A 15,229-nucleotide genomic window follows, 5' to 3' on the forward strand; every position below is an offset into this window, starting at 1 on the left:
TAATAATAACAACAAAACAAATCAGCAATGATTACCTATTATTGACTCATAATTTCCCAGGAATTTTGCAGTTTTAGCTCTCTTATCTTATTGAATCCATCCCATAAGGTAGTTACTGCCATATCCCCATTTTACAGATAAGTTAACAGAGGGCTATTTTAAGGTCTAAAGCCAGAATTGCTCATAAGAAAATGAACCAATATTCATTATCCACTCATTCTGTAATATGGGCAGTCCAGCTGGACATGATGGCACTAAGACAGACATGTGGACACTGACCTCATGGAGTTTACAGTCAACTGGGGGATAGAATCTTCAACCATTTTTGTTTAAATGACCGCAAAAATGCAGATCTAATTAGATTTAAAAATAGTATTTCTTTTAACAAATTGATCATATGTATTTTTGAAGATTGGCTCTTAGTTATATGGTAATTCTGGGATTGTTTAAAATAATTACAATTGTGGGAGACATTTACCTTTTGAATTGTTCTTAACAACTTTATTGAAATATAACTGATATACCATAAAGTTTACCCTTTTAAAGTGTACAGTTCAGTAGCTTTAAGTATATTCAGAGTTGTGCATCCATCAACACTCTCAAATTCCAGAATACTTTTATCACCCTCCAAAAGAAACTCTATTTCTATTAGCAGTCACTTCCCATTTGTCCCTGCCACCAGCCCCCAGAAACCACTAACTTACTGTCCTAATGGATTTGCCTATTTTGAACATTTCATATAAGTGAAATCATATACTATGTAGTCTTTTGTGTCAGGCTTCTTTCACTTAGCATGTTTTCAAGTTTAGCCTGTTGTAGCATGTATAACTACTTCGTTTCTTTTGATTGTCAAATACTATTCCATTGTATAGATATGCCACATTTTATTTATGCATTCATCAGTTGATAAGATATTTGAGTTGCTTCTACATTTTGGCTATTACAAATAATGCTGCTATGAATATCCCTGTCTAAATTTTTGTGTGTATGTATGTTTTTAGCTCTCTTGGATATAAATCTAGGAGTAGAGTTGTTGGGTTATAGGGTAACTCTATGTTTAACTTTTTGAAGAAATGCCAAACTGTTTTCCCAAGCGACTGCACCATTTTACATTTTCATCAGCAATGCATGAGGGTTTCTATTTCTCCACATCATTGCTAACATTTGTTATTGCCTATCTTTTCTATTATAGCCACTCTAGTGGTATGAAGTGCTATCTCATTGTCATTTTCATTTTCATTTTCTTAAGGGCTAAAAATGTTGAGGAGACATTTATTTTTATGATTTAAAATAATCTTGACTGCCCTGGCCGGTTTGGCTCAGCGGTTAGAGCATCGGCCCGCGGACTGGAGAGACCCGGGTTCGGTTCCCGCTAAGGGCATGTATCTCGGTTGCAGTTTGTCCCCGGCCACGGTTGGGGTCATGTGGATGTGGGTGGCAACCACTCAATGTTTCTCTCTCTCTTCCTCCCTCTTTCCTTCCTGCTAAACAATAAATGAATGAATGAATGAATGAATGAATGAATGAATAAATAAATAAATATTTTAAAAATAAATAAATAAATAAATAAATAAAATAATCTTGACTAAAGGAGCACAACAAAACTATTTCAGGAGCTTTTGCAAGACACTACTTGCTACGTAGTGAAAATATCTGCCAAGATGGTCTATTGACATTTGGAATGTAATAGAAAACCACTTCAAAATGGCTTAAACAATGAGGATAACTATTATTTCATATAACAAGAAGTACAAGGTCAGGGAATTATGGAATTGTCACCCACGTAGAACTATCATGGACATACAGCTTCCTTCCTTTCCACCCACTAATATGCTTATTCTGCCATGCTTATGCTTCCTTCGTAGTAGCAAGATGACTACTGGAATTCTGGACGGTCCGTCGGGACCTGGACATGTCCAGCGGAAGAGAAATCCTTCTCAGAAGACTTTAACTGTCTTTTCTTGTATCTCATTGGCCTAGAATTATATACCACATGCCCGAATCTAAAGCAATCATGAGCAAAATAAATGGGAATTTCATGTATATGGTTTAGTTGAAGTGAGATTTAACTACCTTCCTAAATTATAATTAGGGGAGAAGAGAGAAATAGATGTTGGACAGGCAACTAACAGTTTCTCTGTTATGGAGCTACAGGCTACATCATGACGATGAAAAATACTACGTTGAATTTTGAAATTTATGCTATTGGGCCATTGACACAATACTAATTTTATATGGTTTGATCTAATAATTTCCAATGTCATTTTGACAGATTGGGTTGAAGCGTGAGGAGAGGATAATATGGCTCCAGGTTTTAGTTCAATCACTTAAAATAGCTCACAAATTGTGAATCACTTAAATTGATTGATACAAGTAAATCATACTCTTGTGAGCAAGAAGAATTTGTGTAATACAAGATCTTATTTGATTTCTTCATCTCTTTCTTGGCACAGCTCAAATGTTAGGAAATATTTCCGCAATTCTGAGGCCCAAAGCATGGGTCCCGATGCGCGTGTTGATGAAGCCTGTGAATGTTTTATTTACACAGACTTAACAGTTTGTTGAATTTTAATTTTTAACAATTAAATCACAGAATGCATTATTCTGTTTTCATTAAAAAAAACATTTAAAGATTTCAAAGAAAGAGTGACTGTGTACCTTCCATTTTAAGGGTGTCTTTTAATCTAGGCAGACTTTGAGAAGCTTAGGATATGGACATGAAGAGGCTACTCTTGAATTGTACAGAGCTATGCACAGAGCAGATTGGGAAACGGCAACCTTGCCCTGGCCGGTTTGGCCCAGTGTTTCAATGTTGGCCCTCGGACCAAAGGGTCCAGGGTTTGATTCCCTGTCAAGTGCATGTACCTGAGTTGCAGGTTGTATCCCCAGCCCTGGTTGAGGTCATGCGGGAGGCAACCAATCGATCTCTCTCTCTCTCCCTCTCTTCCACTCTCTCTAAAAATCAATGGAAAACTATCCTCAGGTGAGGATTAACAAAAATAAAATAAAATACTTTTAAAAAAAGAAAAGGGCAACATTTCTAGAAATTTAAATGTATGGGTTTTTTTGAACAGGTAATACATTCACACAGCACAAATTCAAAAGGAACAAAAGCTATAGTGAAGTCTCCTTCCCCCAGCTTTTCTTCAGCCACTCTATTCTCTTCTCCCAAAACAACAGCAACTAGAAGAAAATTTTTATGAATATTCAAACCACACCTTTCCCTACAAATGATAATGTACTTTACACACCGTTCTGCTCCTTCTTCATGTTGTTGTTGCTTTGTTTTATTTTTGTTTTTCTTTACCTCACAGGCTATTTTAGAGTGCATTCCAAACTGATATATAATGAGCATCCTCATTTATTTTTATGGCTGCATAATAGTCCACTAGGTGGATGTACCACAGTCCCCTATCTGTGGACATTTAGAGTGCTTTCCATCTACTATGAACAATGCTGCAAAGAATAACTGCATATATATGTCATTGTGCACCTGTACAAATATATCTCTAGAGAAAATTTCTAGAGAGGAATTGCTACATCAAAAGATGTTTGGCCCTGGCCAGTTTGGCTCAGTGGTTAGAGCGTCGGCCCGCAGACCAGAGAGTTCCAGGTTTGGTTCCTGCTAAGGGCACGTACCTTCGTTGAGGTTTGTCCCTGGCCCTGGTTGGGGGTCATGTGTGTGGCAGCCACTCGATGTGTCTCTCTCAAATCGATGTTTCTCTCTCTTTCTTCCTCCCTCTCTCCCTCCCACTGTTTTTGTTTGTTTGTTTGTTTGTTTGTTTTTGTTTTTATCCTCACCTGAGGACATTGTTTCATTTTTTTTTTTTTTAATCCTCACCCGAGGACATTTTTCGATATTTTGTTCAGATAGAATGGGAGGGAGGGAGAGAGAGAGAGAGAAACATTGACGTGAAAGGGACACATCGAGTGGCTGCCACCCACACGACCAACCAGGGCCGGGGACAAACTGCAACGGAGATATGTGCTCTTAGCGGGAACCAAATCCGGGTCTCTCTGGACTGCAGGCCGAAGCTCTAACTGCTGAGCCAAATCGGCCAGGGCCCTCCCACTCTATCTGAAGGTAAATGCAGAGATGTCCTTGGGTGAGGATAAAAAAAAAAGAGTATGTTTTGTAAATTGATAAATAACGCCAAATTGCCCTCTATTCCAGAGAGGTTGGAGCAACTTAACCCCCACAGCAACACATGAGAGTACTTGTTTGCCCACAAGTGGCAGTTTTCCAGGAGAGAAATGCCATAAAGTTGCCCCCCTGAACCTTCAATCTGGGTGTGTGGGCAGGACCCCAAAGGATCTTGTTCCTATTTTTAATGATACAGAGAAATACTCATCCTATGGTATTAAAGGAACAAACAGAGAATACAAATCTGAACTGTGTAAAATGTTGGGGTGCATAGAAAAATAATGGAAAGACATAATTAAAATCTTGACAGTATTTAAAGGTTGTCTACTTTTCCACAATTAGCTCTGGTTCTGTTTATAATCAGAAAACAATACTAATATCACTGCTGCTGTTGTCCTTGGACTGGGAATCTTAGAGGAACTCCATTTCAGCAAAATCCTCCTTTAAAGGAGCGTCCACCTCTGTTCCATTTTAGGCCAGCACCTGCTCTTCCCTTGGGTGTCTCCCACGCTTGGTCAGAGATGCCATGGGGCTGGAGAGGCAGCCACAATTCCTCTGTACAGTCTGGCAACCCTACCAAAACTAAAACTGCAGCAAGATTATGTCTTACTTTAAAAAAAAAAAAAAATTGTTCTGATTTCATTGATCACAGTGGGGTTTCATCTTACTTCTGACTTTCCACCATCATGGTTTCTGTTTTTCACTAAGACTATTAAAATTTTTCTGGCCCTGGCCAGTTTTGCTCAGTGGTTAGAGCGTCAGCCTGCAGACCAAAGAGTTTCAGGTTTGATTCCAGTCAAGGGCACGTACCTTGGTTGTGGTCTGGTCCCTGGCCCTGGTCGGGGTTGTGCGGGAGGCAACAAGTCAAGGTGTCCCTCTCACGTCAAGGTTTCTCTCTCTCTCCCTCCCTCCCACTCTATCTGAAGATAAATAGAAAAATATCCTAGGTGAGGATTAAAAATATTTGATTTGCTGAATCCCCCCCAAAGACCACTCTATCTATTCATCTGCTAATAGTCTTTGGGTCCCGCAGGCACCAGGCTGGGCAAAGGCAGTGTACTTGGAGCATTTCCTGGGAGGTGACTTGGAGCAACCAGAGTCCCTGGCCCTGTCCTGCACTCGCTCTGCATAAAGGCTGTGGCTGTGGCTGTTGCAATTTTCTCTCTAAACCCCACTCCTTTTGTTGACTTGCAGAGGCTTACATTCCAAAAAAAGGTAATTTGAAAGTGCTGCTGAATTTAGATGCATTTTGCTAATTTGTTTTTAGTATGCATAGAAATATTGGTATAAAAGGTGTTTCAATTATTTTCTAAGGGAGGGACCTATGCATTCTCTTGGACCACAAAGCTTGTAAATGGAGTTATTTTTCTCGGCCTATAATCGTTCTCCCTTTTAAGTACCCCAGCAGAAAAAGTAAGTTTACTGCCCCTCGCACAATGGGCCTCTTCACTTTTTAGGTTTGGGAGACCTGGGTGACCTACGAAAGTTAATTAGAAGGTTAACAAAGACGAAGACAGAGTCGAATCCATCGCCTCTCCTTCAGCCAAAGATGTCATCCATTAATTAGGGAAATCGTTAAGGTGGCCTTTATAGAATCCATAGAAAATCTGCCGTTGGCGGTCGACAGTTTTGATCAGATTTTCCTCTGGCCAATAATGCTACCCTTAACGGCACGAAAAGCAGAGGGCTGGGGTGGGCAGAGGCAGAGCGGAGGGGGTGGGAAGGATGGGTTTCAGCCACAGTACAGTTAACCAGCCGCCGATTGTGACGGCTTTGATTCTCAGGCTGCCCGCATACTTGCTCCATGATGTAATCCTATTGAACCTGGGGCCGAGGGAGCGGGAGGGCGGCGGGCGAAGCTGCTGCTCCCGCCTCGCGGTCCCGGGGGCCCTGGGAGCTAGGAGCGCGGCCCCCGGGAGGGCGCGGGCGAGGCGCTCTGCCCGCAGCGCCGGGTCAGCGGCCAACTCGCGGCTCTTGCCGCCCCGAGGGCGAGGGCCGCCGGGCCGCGGGGTGGGCAGCCCCGGGCCGCGGTGGCTGTCGGGCCCTGCTGGGCAGCCCAGCCTTTCTTCACTGCTTCGAGGACGGTTTCCCCCGTCTCCCTCCCCTGCGATGCTCTGCCGCTAAAACCAGCTCAACTAAAGGGAAAATGGTCTGGAGAAGAACCCGGCTAATAGCAAGTCTGGGTGGTTGTGGGTGGTTGTGGAGAACAACCTCTCTGCCACCCCGAGTCTTGCTTCCTCTCCTATTTGAACCTAGAATTTCTGATTTAGACAGTTACTCAAGCCTTGGGGGTTCCAATTTTGGTATTATACATTTAAAGATGCTGTTAATTCTGAATGTGAAGTGCCTTGTTTTTTAATGTGGAATTTTGTTTTTAAAAAATCATTTTTTAGTGTACAATACAGTGGCATTAAGTACATTCACATTGTTGTACAACCATCACCATCACCGTCTTCCCAGACTGAAACTCTGCATAGCGGGACTTATTTATAAAACTACATTTCAGAGTTGGTTCCATGAGCTGTATCAGTAAATTCTGTTTAAGCGTTCGGTATCTTTGAAGAAGTCGGGAGTTTTTGCAGTTTTCCTTCATGGCAAAATCTGGTTCAATATAATGTGGCCCCTCTTTATCATGCAAGACCTTTCTAGGTACTTTTGTCTCTCACGGGATTGATATTGAGCAAACGCTATACAAACCCTCACTCAGACAGTACATTGTCACCTTGGCCTGCCTTATTTACCCATGGCAGAGGGGGAGGGTCGCTGTGCCCCAGAGAAGAGGGAGTGTCACTCTCAGCTCTCAGCATCACTGATGAAAGGACCAGAGCTACTATTCTAAATATATAAAGTCATATCCAATGACTCCACCCACACCCAAGCTCTAGTTTCTTCCTCAGCCAGGGTTCAGAGGAGATTCTCCCTCCTGTCATGCAGACTCTCCCTCCTGTCCACCCCACAGCGGGCTGGACTCCATGGCCCAGATCAGGGCTCTGGGACAGCAGCTGCCACAGAGGCTCTGCCTGCAGCTCCCTTAGTCGAGTCATCCTTCCTCTTTCCCTGGCTATGCCCACAGCACTGGGGGGAATTAGTGATGCGCCCTCAACATCCAGAAGAAAAAGTGGCAAATATAAAAAATCAGCTAAATGAGTAAAAGTTCATACAATAAAAAATATGCAAATTATGAAACATAAACCATAGCTCTCTTTGTCACCAACACCAAAATTTAAAATAAAACCTCACCATCCCAGCCCCGGCTGGGTAGCTTAGTTGGTTAGAGAATCATTCTGATAAGCCAAGGTTGTGGGTTTGATTCCCAGTCAGAGAATATTTCTCTCTCATTCTCTCTCTCTCAAATCAATTTAAACACACACACACACACACACACACTCACACTCACACTCACACTCACATCTCACCATTCCCATATCCAAAGGATCTCTATTGCCCCCAAAAGCTTTGTGCCTTTGCTTTCAGTTTTTTCTTATGTGTACTTAGTGCTTATGTTGTTAAGTTGCTTGACCTTCCTTTGCTGTTACAGCTAGCAGTGTATAAAGGACTCTCAACTAACTAAATTAAGAGACTCTAGTAGTGGTTTAGTTGGTGGTGGCTCTGGGCTGAGACACACAGTGCTCCCATGTGGCGTCTCTGCCCTGATACATTTGCTTGTTGAGGTATCTTACCTGGCCACCTTGTCTGTATATTAGAATCACCCCTGGAGGTTTTAAAACTCTTAAGATGAGCTGTATCTTAAACTATTACATATAAATTTCTGGGAGTGGAACCACAATGTGGTTTGTTTTTAAAGCTCCCCAGGGGATTCCAATGTGCACTTACAAATCTAAGGTGATGTATTAGGTTGAGAACTGTGATGGTTTATTTTATGTGTCAACTTGACTGGTTCATGGGGTGCCCAGACATTTGGTCAAACATTATTTCAGATGTGTCCATGAGGGTATATCTGGATGAGGTGAACATTTGAATCCATAGACTGGGTAAAGCAGACTGCTGTCCATAAGGTGGATGGGCCTCATCCAATCAGTTAGGCCTGAATGAAACAAACAAACAAAAAAAACTGAGTACGAGGGAACTCTTCCTACCTCATGCCTTTGAGCTAGCATATAAGGTTTTTCCTGACTTTGGACTTGAACCGAAACATTAGCTCTTCTTGGATCTTGAGTCTTTGGACTGGAACTACACCACTGACTCTCCTGAGTCCATCTTGCTGACTGCAGATCTCGGGACATGTCAGCCTCCATAATCACATGAGCCAATTCCTGTAACAAATTTCTTTCTATATGGACATACATCCTATTGACTCTAATTATCTGGAAAACCCTGACGTGTACAGATTTGGTACTGAGAAGTGGGGCACTGCTGTAACAAATACCTAAATAGGTGGAAGCACTTTGGAACTGGGAAATGGGTAGAGGCTGGAGGAGTTTTGAGGTGCATGCTAGAAAAAATCTATGTTGCCATGAGGGGACTGTTGCTGTAATAAGGATGTAAAAGGTGATTCTGGTGAGGGCTCAGAAAGAAAAGAGGAGAGCTGGAGAGAAAGCCTCCATTTTCTTAGAGAACACATAAATAATCACAAGAGAATGTTGGTAGAATTATGGATGTTAAAGGCTGTTTTGGTGAGATCTCAAGTAGAAATGAGGAACAGGTTAATTGGAAGCTGGAGAAAAGCGATCCTTGTTATAAAGTGGCAAATAACTTGGCTGAACTGTGTTCTAGAATTTTGTGGATGGTCGAACTTCTGAGCAATGCAATTGGATATTTAGCAGAGGAGATTTCCAAGCAAAGTATTAAAGGTGTGGCTTCAGTCTTCCTTACTACTTAGAGTAAAATGCAAGAGGAGAGCCATGATGCTCACTATATACGGTTCCAGCTGGAGTACTGGGATATCGAGGGGAACACTATGGAAAGGATATGATTGTCTACCCACTAGGCTGTACACCTGAAACCAATACAAAATAAAATTAAGAGGAAAAAAAAGAGGTGAAAGATGAGTTGAAGAAGGAATCCTTAAGCAGAAAGGAACCAGTACTTAAATATTTGGAAAATTCTCAGCCTATCCATATTGCAAAAAATGGTGAAGGTGTTCTGAAGAGAACACTAACAGTGTGGCTGAACAACACTTTGGTAAGGAGATTGATGTGGGTGTGAACCACGGATCCAATCAGCCATCTTTTCAGAAGACAGAAACAGAGATGGGATTTCACCATCAGATACACTGCCAGCTTCAAAAAAAAAAAAAAGGAATGCAATGAAGGGAGCTGCTAACATGGATTATCCTTCAAGTAAAGGGAAGAGTGGGATTCAGAGATCTAGAGCTGCCGCTCCTACCACGAGCTCAGGGGACAAGGCTGCTTCCTCCTTGGTTTCAGAGGGCAGGGCCCTTGAACAAGGCTGTGGTAAGGGCCCTCAGCAGCGAGCTGAACACCACAGTGGCCCTGACAGCAGGTGCATCCAGCCAAAGAGAATTGTTCTTCAGCCTTAAGCTCTAATAAGATTCCTTGCAGGCTTTTCTGCTTGCCTGGGGCCTGTCACCCTTTCCTTCTCCCCTGTTTCTTCCTTTTGGAATGAGAATGTTCTATGCCTGACTTGCCATTGTATTTTTTTTAAAACTATGTTTTGTTTTTGTTTTTTAAATTGATTTTAGAGAGAGAGGAAGAAAGAGAGAGGAAGAGGGAGAGAGAGGAGAGAGAGAGAGAAACACAGATTGGTTGCCTCCTTGCCCTGACCGGGAATGGGACCAGTGACCTTTTGGTGCATGGGATGATGCTCAGTCAACTGAGCCACACCCAGCAGAGCTCAACATTATATTTTGAAAGGACACAACTTGTCTGGTTTCACAGGTTTACAGCAGGAGAGGAATTCTGCTTTACCTAGAGTCTCACCCGTATCTGATTTAGATATTTAGATGAAACTTCAGACTTTAGGTTGATGCCACAATGAGTTAAAACTTTGGGGACTGTTGGGATTGAGTACATGTATTTGTATGTGAGAAGAAGATGGATTTTGGGGGAGCATTGTGGACTGAATGTGTGTGTCCTCTCCACCCCAAATCCATATGTTGAAGCCCTAACCCCCTATGTGACTATATTTTGAGATAGGGCCTGTGAGGAGGTGATATAAGTTAAATGAAGTAATAAGAGTAAAGACCGAATCAATAGGGCTGGTGCCCTTATAAGAAGAAAGAAAGACATGAGCCCTCTCTTCCTCATGAGTCTTCTTTCCTCAAAGAAAGAAGGCAGCCATCAGTAAGCCAAATGGACAGGCCTAAGAAGAGTGTAGCATTAGGACCTTTCAGAAGCAAAGGTCAGTGGGGGTGTAGCACATGTATGGGGGGAGTGGTTAAGAAGTTGGGGAGGGGAGGGAGATTGAAGAGTGCAAAACAGACTTGGCTGGCATTGCAGTTTCCCCAGGACATCTGATCATTCAGACTCTCTACCATTTTTCATTCAATTCATCTTGAGGGTGGCCTATGTCATCATTGTCCTAATCAAAGCAAATTTGATTGTAAGGATTCAAGACCCCTTCAAACGTACATAGATGTTGGGGGAGGGCTATGGTTATTGGATGGATACTGGGGAAATACAGCTGGACTTCTTGGAACACTGCAGGTATTCCCCGCTCTCTCCGAGGCTCTGTGACTTTCTGTGCTAGGTCCCTGGGCAAGGCTTCCGTCCCTTTGCACAATGCTCTCTGCCATCACAGGTGGCAGGATAGGCCCGGGGCGGGGGGGGGGGGGGGTCATCTAGAACCTACTGAGGAAAGGCACGCTAAAACTCTCTATTCAGATTGTTAGACATATCCAAAAATACCTTTCTTTTTCCTATTTTAAATCCTAAATAAATAGATTTAAATTTGGATTAATGGATACACTGGGGAGTGAAGTACATTGACTCATTTTCTGAATCAAGCTTTGTGTTAGTCAGAAAATGCTTTCATTAAAAATAACTTCACTGGAACGTGTTTCTAAAATGTTTACTTTTCTCTCTTTCTAAGATAGTGACAGTATTTGCTCCCTCTTGGTGACGTGGGAGTCGTGATTGTAAATGGCAGTTCCTGTGGAAGAGAGTCCAGGGACAAGTGGAGACGGCACTGGGTTCAGGGTGCATAACATTTGCTTCCTGCCAGTTGTATTGTCAGAAGAACCTCAGACACCTCTGAGCCTCTCTGAGCCCTACTGTCCTCACATGAAAAGAGGAAACAGAGGTGATGATATTCTTCTTTGTTTTGTTTTTTTTATCCTCACCCGAGAATATTTTTCAATTTTTTGTTCAGACAGAGTTGGGGAGAGAGAGAGGAAGAGAGAAATATTGATGTGAAAGGGACACATAGAGTGGTTGCCACCTGCATGACCCAACCAGGGCCGGGGACAAACTGCAACCGAGCTACGTGCCACTATTGGGAACCAAACCGGATTTCTCTGGACTGCAGGCCGATGCTCTAACCACTGAGCCAAACCAGCCAGGGCTCATCTATTCTTTTATCTTGGGGGTAATTCCTTTAAATTTACATGTGAAATGAATAAGCAAATTTAAAGCATATGTTATTAGTTCAGTCTTTGGCATATAGGACTTGCTCTATAAATCTTTGTTGAATGACTTGTATGGTGCTAAAGATCTCCATGTACAAGGTATAAGAAATTGGGTCGAATCTGTGCAAATCCTAGATCTTATTAAGTATTAAACTGAGGTTACTTTTTTATTTTTATTTTATTTTTTATCCTCACCCGAGGACATTTTTCGATATTTTGTTCAGATAGAGTGGGAGGGAGAGAGAGAGAGAGAGAAACATCGACGTGAAAGCGACACATCGAGTGGTTGCCACCCACACGACCCAACCAGGGCTGGGGACAAACTGCAACCAAGGTACGTGCCCTTAGCGGGAACCGAACCCGGGTCTCTCCGGACCGCAGGCCGACGCTCTAACCGCTGAGCCAAACCGGCCAGGGCGAGGTTACTTTTTTTTTGGATACTAAATTCCTCATCGGAGCTAGTTCTGTTAGCTCCTTCTTTCACAAAGTGCTATATAGAAAAAAAATCAGGTAAATCGAGGGTTTCATTCGTTGAACTCAGGTTTATCTGAGCTACTACCATATAAAACAAAAGGCATTAGTAACATATTCATTTTTTAAACTTATTCAACAAATATTTACCAAGGACACTGGGGATATGTGATTGAACAGAAACAGACATGATCCCCGCCCTCATGGAGCTGACATCTGGTACCCCAAACACCCTGGTACGTCAGAAAGGACTGGGGCGAGGCCGCATCGTCCCTGACTGGTTTCCTTCGTCTTCTCTGCAAATGTCACTTTGACCAGAGTCTAGGAGGAGGTGGGAGAAGCAAGACAAACACCAAGGTCCAGCAGTTCAGAAGAGGGCTGGGGCCTGAACACAAATCCCACGTAAGGGTTTTTATTTTATTTTTAATTTTTATTTTTTATCCCCACCCGAGGACATTTTTTTTCCATTTTTTTGTTCAGATAGAGTGGGAGGGAGAGAGAGAGAGAGAGAAACATTGATGTGAAAGGGACACATCAAGTGGTCGTCACCCACACGACCCAACCAGGGCCGGTGACAAACTGCAACCGAGGTACATGCCCTTAGCGGGGACCGAACCCGGGTCTCTCTGGACCGCAGGCCGACGCTCTAACCACTGAGCCAAACCGGCCAGGGCCCACATAAGGGTTTTAGATCACTGCCTTGACTGGGGGCACGGAAGGAGTTTTTTTTTTCACCGATGCTGGAACACCCTTAATTGTTATACACAGGCCATGTACAACCACATCCAAATGTCTTGGCTTAACTTTAATCTGATGATAGGTAATACTTCTGAGAGCCTGTTAAAGGTCAGGCACTGTGCTGGACACTTTCCATGTTTTGTGTTTAATCTTCATACCAGTCTTGCAAAGTAGATACTATTGTCATCCTCGGTTTGCTTATGAGGGTACTGTAGCTGTAGAGGACATGGTCAAAGTCACAGTAGGCGGTTACAAGAGAACTAGACCTGTTTTGTCCTATGCGAGTGCCTTCCCTTGTTCTGCCAAGCCATGCGGGCCCCGTCCTCTTGTCTGAACGGAAGGGTGGAAACTTTGTGTTTCTACTCTTTGCCACAATAGGGGGAAATACACATGCTTTTCAACATATCAAAGGATAATGATAACAATAGCTAATATTAATTGAGCCAGACAGTACTCTAAGCTCTTTACATGTATTGTCTTTTTTTTTTTTTTTATCCTCACCCGAGGACATTTTTTCATTTTTTGTTCAGATAGAGTGGGAGGGAGAGAGAGAGAGAGAGAAACATCGATGTGAAAGGGACACATTGAGTGGCTGCCATGCGCACGACCCAACCAGGGCCAGGGACAAACTGCAACCGAGGTACGTGCCCTTAGTGGGAACTGAACCCAGGTCTTTCTGGACTGCAGGCCGATGCTCTAGCCACTGGGCCAAACTGGCCAGGGCTTAGCTAACATTACTTATCTATTATCTTACAGATGGTGAATTGAGACACAGAGGTTAAGCAATGTATTCAAGGTATCTCAGCTAGTATAATGACAGACACAGAGTTTAGACCCAAGGTGCCTGGGTTCAGAGCTTAAAATTTGTCATTTCATCCAAAAGAAATACACTATTTTTTTTTAAGGGGAATTCTTTTTTAAAAAAAACATCTTTTTATTGATTTTTTTAGAGAGAGGGTAAGGGAGAGAGGGATAGAAACATCAATGTGAGAAGGAAACATCCAGCGGCTGCCTCCTGCACGCCCCCAACTGGGGATCCAGCCCACAACCCGGTCATGTGTCCTGACTGGGAATAGAACCGGAACCTCTCAGTCCATGGGAGGATGCTCAATCCATTGAGCCACACTGGCCAGAAAAAAAAATACTCTATTTAAAACATCTGTTGCAGTTTTCTTAAGTTGTTAAAATAGCCCAGCTGGTGTGGCTCAGTGGTTGAGCGTCGACCCATGTACCAAGACATCGCCAGTTCGATTCCCAGTCAGGGCCCAGGCCCAGGTTGTGGGCCTGATCCCCAGTGGGGGGGCATGCAGGAGGCGGCCAATCAATGTTCTCTCTCATCGATGTTTTTATCTCTCTCTCCCTCTCCCTTCCTCTCTCTCTAAAAAATCAATAAAGAAAAAAAATTTTTTTAAAGTTGTTGAAATAAAGATCACTAGCATGGGAAGGGACCCCTTTGTCCTCACCCCCCCCCCACCTTGGTAAGCTGGAGACCTGATTCCATCCACAACTGATTGAATACTTCCCTCTATCATTGTGCAGTGTTCGACCTATACAACGGTACACAACAGCCCTGAATTTCATTCACCATAAAATGGCACATGACCAAAAAAATGTACCTAAGGCAGTTTCTGTTCCCACATGTATAACATTTCCCAACGTAAGCGAGTCCTCTCAAAGAGTAAACAAAATTTCTTGCGAAGAGAAACGGAAGAAACTCAGGAGCATTTCCTTTCCCAGTTTGGGCATGTGACTGAAAAATCAAAAATTAATTTTTTGAAATATTAGGTTTTGGATCTGCACTACCACTGACTGGCTATTTGGATAAATTAGACAGTACATCACTGACTGAGCACCGACCTCAGTGAGCACCGACCTCAGTGATGGCTCAGCTGGGGCAAGGCAGGAGCAGAAGGCAGCAAGAAATTGTGGGGCTTCGGGTTGGTGGATTGTAGCCTCAGTTTACTGAGAACACTCTCCCTCTTTCTGCATCACAGAGACATACATGAGTGATCTCTGAAGCAGGCTGATGTCCTCAGATGTAAACCTAGTTTGTGGCTGCTATGAACCATTAAGGATGCTTGATAACTACTAATTAAATGAATTAGGTGTGCAGTATATAATTACTAATGTTCTACTTTTCCCCTGTCTTTGCTGCACCACGACAGCAACAAGTTTCCATGACAGTTGGTTTGTATAAGCAAAAAACAAAATTAAATTAAGAGGTCACACACCAGTGGCAAAGACAAAATCAGAAAAACATTTTCTAATCAGAAACTGCAAAGAAATCGGGGCTTTTATATAATAGCAAAATTAGGGTTTGGATGGTGGTT

Source organism: Molossus molossus, unplaced genomic scaffold (genome assembly GCF_014108415.1).
Source record: "Molossus molossus isolate mMolMol1 unplaced genomic scaffold, mMolMol1.p scaffold_m16_p_8, whole genome shotgun sequence".
Classification (NCBI taxonomy): domain Eukaryota; kingdom Metazoa; phylum Chordata; class Mammalia; order Chiroptera; family Molossidae; genus Molossus; species Molossus molossus.